Source organism: Hyperoodon ampullatus (genome assembly GCF_949752795.1).
Source record: "Hyperoodon ampullatus genome assembly, chromosome: 4".
NCBI classification, from domain to species: Eukaryota; Metazoa; Chordata; class Mammalia; order Artiodactyla; family Ziphiidae; genus Hyperoodon; species Hyperoodon ampullatus.
The window spans coordinates 28,775,709-28,786,722 of NC_136917.1; positions in this window are offsets into that span (position 1 = coordinate 28,775,709).

Consider the following 11,014-nt stretch of genomic DNA (forward strand, 5'->3'; position numbering starts at 1 on the left):
TCTGCCATCTTGCTCCAGATCCCTGGAACAATATGGATGGACTTTGAGGACATTATGCTGAATGAAATAAGCCAGTCACAGAAAGACAAATACTGTATGATCTCACTTATAAAAAAAAAAAAAAGTTGAACTCAAAAGCAGAGTAGAATGGTGGTGGCCAGGGCCAGGGGCAGGGAGGGGGATGGGGAGATACTGGTCAAGGGGTAGAAAGTTTCAGTTATTAAGGATGAATAGGTTCTGTGGATCTAATGTACAGAGTGGCAAATATAATTAGTAGTAGTGTATCAGGTACTTAAGATTTACCCTCTTAGCAAAGTTCAAGTGTTCTCACCACACACAAGAAAAAGTAACCATGTGAGGGGCTGGATATGTAAATTAGCTTGATTGTTGTAATTACTTCACAATGCAACTTGTATCAGAACATCACTGTTGTAACCTTAAATATATACAATCTTTATTTGTCAATTATACCTCAGTAAAGATGTGGGGGGAAAAAAACAGTAAGAAAACAAACAATCCAATTAAAAATTGGGCCAAAGACCCGAACAGACACCTCATCAAAGAAAATACACAGATGGCAAATCAGCACATGAAAAGATGCTCCACATTGTACGTCATCAGGGAAATGCATATCAAATGCACAATGAGGTATCACCACACACCCATTGAAATGGCCAAAATCCAAAACACTGATAACACCAAATGCTGGTGAGGATGTGGAGCAACAGGAACTCTCACTCATTGCTGGTGGGAATGCAAAATGCTCCAGACATTTTGGAACGCAGGTTACGAAACTAAACATACTCAACTACACGATCCATCCATCGTGTTCCTCGGTATTTAACCGAATGAGTTGAAAATGTATGTCCACAAAAAAGTTGCACATGGATGTTTATAGCAGCTTTGTTCATAATTGCCAAAACTTGAAGCTACCAAGTTGTCCTTCGGTTGGTGAATGGATAAATGGGACATCCAGACAATGGAATGTTATTCGGTGCTAAAAAGAAATGAGCTATCAAGCCATGGAAAGACATGGAGGAACCTTAAATGCACGTTACTAAGTGAAAGAAACCAATCTGAAAAGGCTACATACACTGTGATTCCAACTATAGGACATTCTAGAAAAGGCAAAACTGTGGAGACAGTAAGAAGATCAGTGGTTACTGGGAGTTAGATGAAGAGGGGTGAATAGGTGGAGTGCATGGGATTTTTAGGATGGTGAAACTATTCTGGATGATACTACAATGATGAATAGAAAAAAGAAGGAATCACATAATAAGAACAACACACAACTGCATGCTAAAGAAAGAAGCCAGACCCCAAAGAGAATGTGCTACATGATTTCATTTCTATGAATCTCAAGAACAGGAAAGACTAATTTATGGTGATGTAAATCAGAACAGCCATTCTTCCTGGGGTGGGAGCGTTGCCTGGGAGGGGGTGTGAGGGAACCTTCTTGGGGATGGTGCTGTCTCACAGAATACCAGAGGCTGGGTGGCTTATAAACAACAGGCATTTATTCCTCAAAGTTCTAGAGGGTGGGAGTCCAAGATCAAGGCTCCTACTAGTATACCAGCCGCTTGACATCAGCAGTGGTCAAATCAGAGCAAAATCCTTACTCTCCTAAAGCTGACATTCTAGCAACAGAGAAATATAATCAGTTTTTAAAAGATCATTCTGACTTTTGCATGGATAAAGTACAGGAGGAGGTGCAGGCTGGGAACAGGAAGCAGGAGCAGTTACCAGGGAGGAGTGGGGATGGAGAGTCATGGGATGAAGGATGTGGTGAGGGGCTGGATATGGGGGTGGCAAGGGGGACAGGATTCCCTGGTCATGGCCCAAAGAAAAGACTGGAAGTCCAAGATCAAGGCACTGGCAGAACTGGTGCCTGGTGAGAACCTACCTCCTGGTTCATAGATGGCCATCCTCTCACTGTGTCCTCATATGATAGAAGGAGCGAGGGAGCTCTCTGGGGTCTCCTTTTTTTTTTTTTTTTTTTTTGGCTGTATTGGGTCTTCGTTTCTGTGCGAGGGCTTTCTCTAGTTGCGGCGAGTGGGGGCCACTCTTCATCACAGTGCGCGGACCTCTCACTGTTGCGGCCTCTCTTGTTGCAGAGCACAGGCTCCAGACGCGCAGGCTCAGTAGTTGTGGCTCACAGGCCCAGTTGCTCCGCGGCATGTGGGATCCTCCCAGACCAGGGCTCGAACCCGTACCCCCTGCATTGGCAGGCAGATTCTCAATCACTGCACCACCAGGGAAGCCCCTGGGGTCTCCTTTTTAAGGGCACTAATCCCCTACACGAGGGTTCCACCCTCATGATATAATCACCTCCTAAAGGCTCCACCTCCACATACCATCACATTGGGGTGGGGTTCAATATACCAAGGGAGGGGGCACATACAGACTATATAGCAAGCTGGAAACATTCTAATTATCTTGATCTGGGTGGGTAAGTAGATATAAACATTCATCCAGCTGTACACTTAATATTTGGACTTTGATGGTGTGTAAATTATACCTCAATTTTTAAAAAAGATAAGAGGAGGTTAGCAAGAGGTGAGGTGGTTGTGATAAGTAACACTCAACTGTGTCTTTTTGCCTGGATCTGAACAGTAGAATTAAGAGAGAATTAAAACAGAATGTCCTTATTTTCAATTCAAAGGTATCTAGTGCCATTCCCTGGGCCATCTAAAATCATCCCCCTTCCCACAGATTCTACTTCCCTTCTGTGCTTTGGTTCCCAAACTTGGGAAACCAGGTACACTGGTTTGCTTGTGCTGCTGTAGCAAAGCGCCACTGATGGGGCAGCTTAAATAATAGACATTGATTGTCTCACAGTCTGGAGGCTGGAAGTCCAAGATCAAGCTGTCGGCAGGGTTGGTTCCCTCTGCTGCTTCTCTCCTTGGCTTGCAGATGGCTGTCTTCTCCCTGTGTCCTCACATGGTCATCCCTCTGTGTGGGTCTGTATCTTAATCCAGTGGTCCCCAACCTTTTGGGCACCAGGGACCAGGTTCGTGGAAGACAATTTTTCCATGGATGGGGTGGGTGGTGGGGTGGAGTGTGGAGGTGGGGGGATGGTTCAGACAGTAATGCGAGCAATGGGGAGCAATGGGGAGCAATGGGGAGCAGCAGATGAAGCTTTGCTTGCTCACCCGCTGTGCACCTTCTGCTGTGTGGCCCAGTTCCTAACAGGCCGTGGACTGGTACTGGTCCGTGGCCTGGGGGTTGGGGACCCCTGTCCTAATCTCCTCTTCTTTTTTTAATTTTTATTTATTTATATATATATATATATATATTTTTTTTTTTGCGGTACGCGGGCTTCTCACTGCTGTGGCCTCTCCCGTTGCGGAGCACAGGCTCCACACACGCAGGCTCAGCGGCCATGGCTCACGGGCCCAGCCGCTCCGCGGCATGTGGGATCCTCCCAGACCGGGGCACGAACCCAGGTCCCCTGCATCGGCAGGTGGACTCTCAACCACTGCGCCACCAGGGAAGCCCATCTCTTCTTCTTCTTTTTTTTTTTTTTATTATTAGTTTCTGCTTTACAACAAAGTGAATCAGTCATACATACACATCTGTTCCCACATCCCCTCCCTCCTGCGTCTCCCTCCCTCCCACCCTCCCTATCCCACCCCTCCAGGCGGTCACAAAGCACCGAGCTGATCTCCCTGTGCTATGCGGCTGCTTCCCACTATCTATCTACCTTACGTTTGGTACTGTATATATGTCCATGCCTCTCTCTTGCTTTGTCACAGCTTACCCTTCCCCCTCCCCATATCCTCAAGTCCATTCTCAAGTAGGTCTGTGTCTTTATTCCTGTTTTACCCCTAGGTTCTTCCTGACATTTTTTTTCTTAAATTCCATATATATGTGTTAGCATACGGTATTTGTCTTTCTCTTTCTGACCTACTTCACTCTGTATGACAGACTCTAGGTCTATCCACCTCATTACAAATAGCTCAGTTTCGTTTCTTTTTATGACTGAGTAATATTCCATTGTATATATGTGCCACATCTTCTTTATCCATTCATCCGATGATGGACACTTAGGTTGTTTCCATCTCCAGGCTATTGTGAATAGAGCTGCAATGAACATTTTGGTACATGTCTCTTTTTGAGTTACGGTTTTCTCAGGGTATATGCCTAGTAGTGGGATTGCTGGGTCATATGGTAGTACTATTTGTAGTTTTTTAAGGAACCTCCATACTGTTCTCCATAGTGGCTGTACCAATTCACATTCCCACCAGCAGTGCAAGAGTGTTCCCTTTTCTCCACACCCTCTCCAGCATTTATTGTTTCTAGATTTTTTGATGATGGCCATTCTGACTGGTGTGAGATGATATCTCATTGTAGTTTTGATTTGTATTTCTCTAATGATTAATGATGTTGAGCATTCTTTCATGTGTTTGTTGGCAGTCTGTATATCTTCTTTGGAGAAATGCCTATTTAAGTCTTCTGCCCATTTTTGGATTGGGTTGTTTGTTTTTTTGCTATTGAGCGCATGAGCTGCTTATAAATTTTGGAGATTAATCCTTTGTCAGTTGCTTCATTTGCAAATATTTTCTCCCATTCTGAGGGTTGTCTTTTGGTCTTGTTTATGGTTTCCTTTGCTGTGCAAAAGCTTTGAAGTTTCATTAGGTCCCATTTGTTTATCTTTGTTTTTATTTCCATTTCTCTAGGAGGTGGGTCCAAAAGGATCTTGCTGTGATTTATGTCATAGAGTGTTCTGCCTATGTTTTCCTCTAAGAGTTTGATAGTTTCTGGCCTTACATTTAGGTCTTTAATCCATTTTGAGCTTATTTTTGTGTATGGTATTAGGGAATGATCTAATCTCATACTTTTACATGTCCCTGTCCAGTTTTCCCAGCACCACTTATTGAAGAGGCTGTCCTTTCTCCACTGTACATTCCTGCCTCCTTTATCAAAGATAAGTTGACCATATGTACATGGGTTTATCTCTGGGCTTTCTATCCTGTTCCATTGATCTTTCTTTCTTGTGGTACAAGACAGTACCACACTGTCTTGATTACTGTAGCTTTGTAGTATAGTCTGAAGTCAGGGAGCCTGATTCCTCCAGCTCCATTTTTCGTTCTCAAGATTACTTTGGCTATTCGGGGTCTTTTGTTTTTCCAAACAAATTTTGAAATTTTTTGTTGTAGTTCTGTGGAAAATGCCAGTGGTAGTTTGATAGGGATTGCATTGAATCTGTAGATTGCTTTGGGTAGTAGAGTCATTTTCACAATATTGATTCTTCCAATCCAGGAACATGGTATATCTCTCCATCTATTTGTATCATCTTTAATTTCTTTCATCAGTGTCTTATAATTTTCTGCATACAGGTCTTTTGTCTCCTTAGGTAGGTTTATTCCTAGACATTTTATTCTTTTTGTTGCAATGGTAAATGGGAGTGTTTTCTTGATTTCACTTTCAGATTTTTCATCATTAGTGTACAGGAATGCCAGAGATTTCTGTGCATTAATTTTTGTATCATGCTACTTTACCGAATTCATTGATTAGCTCTCCATCTCCTCTTCTTATATGGACACCAGTCATACTAGAGTAGGGCCCACCGTAATAACCTCATTTTTAACCTAATCACCTCTTTAAAGACAGTATCTCCAAAGAGCCACATTCTGAGGTCCTGGGGGTTAGGACTTCAACGTATGACTTTGCAAGGACACAATTCAGCCCATAACCAGCTGGTTTAACTCAGTATATAACCAGAAAAAAGATTCAGCTGGCTGGACAAAAGCTTGAGCAAGGGCAGTCTCCAAGTGGGTGGGGCAAATCATCCTGGCAGTACTTCCCTCACTCCAGAAGCAGCTGTTTGTAGTCTATGGAATAGCGGGGGAAGGTTGACACCCCCTGGAACTGGCTCAAGATGGCTCTCTTATCTCCCAAAGATTCATCTGGTGGAGGAGCCTGCAAGTTGGGCCTGAGCGGAATTGCTGGGATAACAGCTGTCAGTCAAGGGCACAGCCACTAGTCCTCTTCCTCCTCTAGGAGTCTGTGTCCAGCTCCCCCAGACCCCGGCCGGGGTGTATGAACATTAAAACTATCCTTTGGAGGGGAGGGCCCATTGTGAGCCTGTCTGGGCCCCTCACATCAATCAAAATGTGTTGCATCTGCCATGCTGTTTTCAAATGCCATGCTCTCTGACTGGTCCTTGCGTGAGTTGTGCCTTCTTCCAGGAACCTTTCCTCTCCACAGTGAAGAAATTAAAATCCTTCTCGCCTTGACCTCTGGGAAGACTTTCCTGACCACCCTCCCATCTATGTACCCATTGACCCCATGTATTCCACCTGGCAGAAAAGAACAGAAATGTCCTGTTTATGGGTCTGTCTCCCCAACTTGGCAACAAACCTATGAAGGCAGGGGTTATATCTTATGCATTCTTAAATATCCAGTTCCCAGTGCAATGTTTGTTCAATTCCTGGCCCTGCCATTTTTCAGGCTGTGTAACCTTGGGCAAGTTACTTAACCTCTCTCTGCCTCAGTTTTCTCATCTGCAAAAAGGGGGTGATGATACTACTTTGTCACTGTGGTGTAAAAACACCACAGTTACCACTCAATAAACAGGAGCTGTTTTTCTATGATTGTGACAGGGACCCCAGGGGAGATGGCATAGTTAGCAAGATTTAGCTGTGCTCTCATGTTTGCAGGCTGCTGCTGTCAGCCCACGATGAGCTAAGTCTCTAATACCTGATGGTGGATGGAAGGACTTTATTTTTTTTAATTCATTTTAATCACAATTACTATATAAATGCATTTTCCATCGTAAAAACAGAATTGTTATAAGAACTAAAGTTCTCTTTCACTCATCTTTCATCCTAGTCTGGTCTTTGCCCTCTGTTCTAGTTTATATTGCTGTACAACCTCCACCCCCAACCTCCTGTTGTAAGCATCAGTCATTTTGTTATGCTCATGGGTCAGTCATTTGGACCAAGAGTTGTGGGGATGACTTGTTTCCATTACGTGACCTCTGGGACCTGAGCTAGGAGGCTAGGACTGCAGACCAGGGCAGCTATATGTGGCCTCTCTGTGTGGCTTGGGCTTCCTCACAGTATGGTGGGGATCCAAGAGAGCATCCTGAGAAGATGCTTCCAAGAAGTGAATGTCTCAAGGGAACCAGGTGGAAGCTGATAGCCTTATATGACCTCATTTACAATCTTTCTTTTCTTATTGTGTTAAAATAACATAAAATTTACCATTGTAATAATTTTAAAGTGTGCATCTCAAAAAAAGTGTACAGCTCAGTGGCATGAAATATATGCACACCCCCATAACTCTTTTCATCTTGTAAATCTGAAATTCTGACCCTAATAAACACTAATTCCCCATTCTCCCCACCTCCCAGCCCCTGGCAATCACCATTATGATGTAGTGTCTTTTTTTATTTACAGTTTCTAATTGGTTATTGCTGATAGTACAACTGGCTGATGACTTTAAAAAATTATTATAACTTCTTATTTTGAAATTTAGACCCACATAGAAGTTGCAAAAATTCCTGTGTAACTTTTACCCAGCTTCTCCTAATGTTAGCATCTTACATAACCACAGTACATTTATTAAAACCAGGAAATTAACATTGATACAACACTAGCAACTGACTTACAGACCTTATTCAGATGTAAGCAGTTTAAAAAAAAAACACACATTTATTTATTTATTTATTTGTGGCTGCATTGGGTCTCCGTTGTTGCCCACGGGCTTTCTCTAGTTGCGGCGAGCAGGGGCTACTCTTCATTGCGGTGCGCAGGCTTCTCATTGCGGTGGCTTCTCTTGTTGTGGAGCATGGGCTCTAGGCACGTGGGCTTCAGTAGTTGTGGCACGTGGGCCCAGTAGTTGTGGCTCACGGGCTCAGTAGTTGTGGCTCACTGGCTCTAGAGCACAGCAGGCTCAGTAGTTGTGGCACACGGGCTTAGTTGCTCCGCGGCATGTGGGCTCTTCCCACACCAAGGCTCGAACCCGTATCCCCTGCATTGGCAGGCGGATTCTTAACCACTGTGCCACCAGGGAAGCCCCCAAATGTAAGCAGTTTTGACTCTCAAGTCCTTTTTCTGGTCCATAATCAATCCAGGACCCATGTTGCATTTAGTCATCATATTCCCTAAGTGATAGATAAGATTCTCTTCTTTGTCTTTTATGTTCTTGTGTACCTGAAAGGGTACTGGTCAGTTATTTTGTAGAGAGTCCCTCAAGCTGAATTTGTCTGTTTTCTCATGATTAGATTGAGGTTATGCATTTGGGGGCAAGAATGTCACAAAAGTGATGTTGTGTCCTTCTCAGTCACTATATCAGGAGGCATATGATGTTGATATGTCTCATCACTGGGGGCCTTGACCTTGATAACTTGGTTAAGGTCCTGTAGGTCAGATTTCTCTATGGTAAAGTTACTGTTTTCCCCTTTGTAATTAAAAAAATAACATGTGTGGAGATACTTTGAGACTATGCAAATACCCTATTTTTAATCCTTTTCACCCATTATTATTATTTTTTTTGGCTGTGTTGGGTCTTTGTTGCTGTGCATGGGCTTTCTCTAGTTGTGGGGAGTGGGGACCACACTTCATTGCGGTGCACAGGCTCCTCATTGAGGTGGGTTTTGTTGCGGTGCACGGGCTCTAGGCGTGCGGGCTTCAGTAGTTGTGGCATGCGGCTAAGTAGTTGTGGTTCGCGGGCTCTAGAGTGCAGGCTCAGTAGCTGTGGCGCACAGGCTTTGTTGCTCTGCGGCATGTGGGATCTTCCCGGACCAGGTCTCGAACCCGTGTCCCCTGTATTGGCACGCGGATTCTTTTTTTTTTTATTTTATTTTATTTTATTTTTTTATTTTTTATTTTATTTTTTTTTATTAGTTTCTGCTTTATAACAAAGTGAATCAGTCATACATACACATCTGTTCCCACATCCCTTCCCTATTGCGTCTCCCTCCCTCCCACCCTCCCCATCCCACCCCTCCAGGTGGTCACAAAGCACCGAGCTGATCTCCCTGTGCTCTGCGGCTGCTTCCCACTATCTATCTACCTTACGTTTGGTAGTGTATATATGTCCATGCCTCTCTTTCGCTTTGTCACAGCTTACCCTTCCCCCTCCCCATATCCTCAAGTCCATTCTCAAGTAGGTCTCTCTTTATTCCCGTTTTACCCCTAGGTTCTTCATGACATTTTTTTTTTTAAATTCCATATATATGTGTTAGCATACGGTATTTGTCTTTCTCTTTCTGACTTACTTCACTCTGTATGACAGACTCTAGGTCTATCCACCTCATTACAAATAGCTCAGTTTCGTTCCTTTTTATGGCTGAGTAATATTCCATTGTATATATGTGGCACGCGGATTCTTAACCACTGCGCCACCAGGGAAGTCCCAGGCCAATGACTTTTTTTTTTTTTTTTTTGCGGTACGCGGGCCTCTCACTGTTGTGGCCTCTCCCGTTGTGGAGCACAGGCTCCAGACACAAAGGCTCAGCGGCCATGGCTCACGGGCCTAGCTGCTCCGTGGCATGTGGGATCTTCCTGGACTGGGGCACGAACCTGTGTCCCACGCATCGGCAGGCAGACTCTCAACCACTGCGCCATCAGGAAAGCCCAGGCCAATGACTTTTTATGGTGGCTTTGTTAACTGGTATTTTGTTGGATTTTCTTCTTACTTATAGTACAGTTTAAGATGATTCGTTCACGTTGTCTGGTAGGCAGTCATATTTCTTGCAGTAATGAAAGCTTTGTCGTTTTCCATTCATACTTGTAACTCATTTCTTGCTCTTGTCTTGTTGCACTGGCTGGGGTCCCTATTATTATATGAAATGATTGTTATGATAATGGAATTCCTTGAATCATTTCCAAGTTCACTGCATATGTTTCTAGATCAGAGACTAGCTCGCTCTGGCCTGTGGGCCAAATCCAGTTCACTATCTGTTTTTAAAAATAAAGTTTTGGGCTTCCCTGGTGGCACAGTGGTTGAGAGTCTGCCTGCTGATGCAGGGGACATGGGTTCGTGCCCCGGTCCGGGATGATCCCACATGCTGCGGAGCAGCTGGGCCCGTGAGCCATGGCCGCTGAGCCTGCGCGTCCGGAGCCTGTGCTCCACAGCGGGAGAGGCCACAGCAGTGAGAGGCCCACGTACCGCAAAAAAAAATAATAATAATAAAAAATAATAAAAAAAATAAATAAAGTTTTATTGAAACACAGCCACACCCATTTGTTTTGTCTAGGGCTGCATGTGTGCTGTAGCAGCCCAGCTGAGTAGTTGCAACAGAGACCTTCTGGCCTGCAAAACCTAAACTGTTTGCCCACTTTTGTTCTAAAGTTTCAGCATTGTCAATTACTTTATCAAATTAAGGAACGGTGGTTTATTTTTTTTAAATCAAATGCTTTGGGGTGATATTTCTTTTTTCCATGGATTGATTTATTATTTTCTTATTGCAGATATACAAAAGTGATATAATGATATCGTGGATGCCATATCCTTAACACCCAAGTTAAAAATTAAAACATATACATTGAGTTGGATATACATGTGTACCCTTTGCTGAATGCATTCCGCTTACTCCTGCCCAGAGGGAACAATTACCCTGAATTTGTTTACAGATGAGTTTTTCTAAGAGTTTTATCGTTTTAACTCTTTTACATTTAGGTCTTTGATCCATTTTGCGTTAATTTTCATATATTGTGTGAGGTGGGGTAAATTTTCATTCTTTTGCATGTGGATATGCAGTTGTCCCAGCACCATTAGCTGAAGAGACTTTTCCTTTTTCATTGAATGGTCTTGGCACCCTGGTCAAAAATCAGTTGGTCACAGATGTATGGGTTGATTTCTGGATTGTCATTTCTGTTCCATTGATCTGTATGTCTATCCTTATGCTTTATCACAGTGGTTTTTTTTTTTTTTGGTTTTTTAAATTTTTTTATTTTTTTTTATTAGTTTCTGCTTTATAACAAAGTGAATCAGTCATACATATATATCTGTTCCCACATCCCCTCCCTCATGCATCTCCCTCCCTCCCACCCCCCCCATCCCA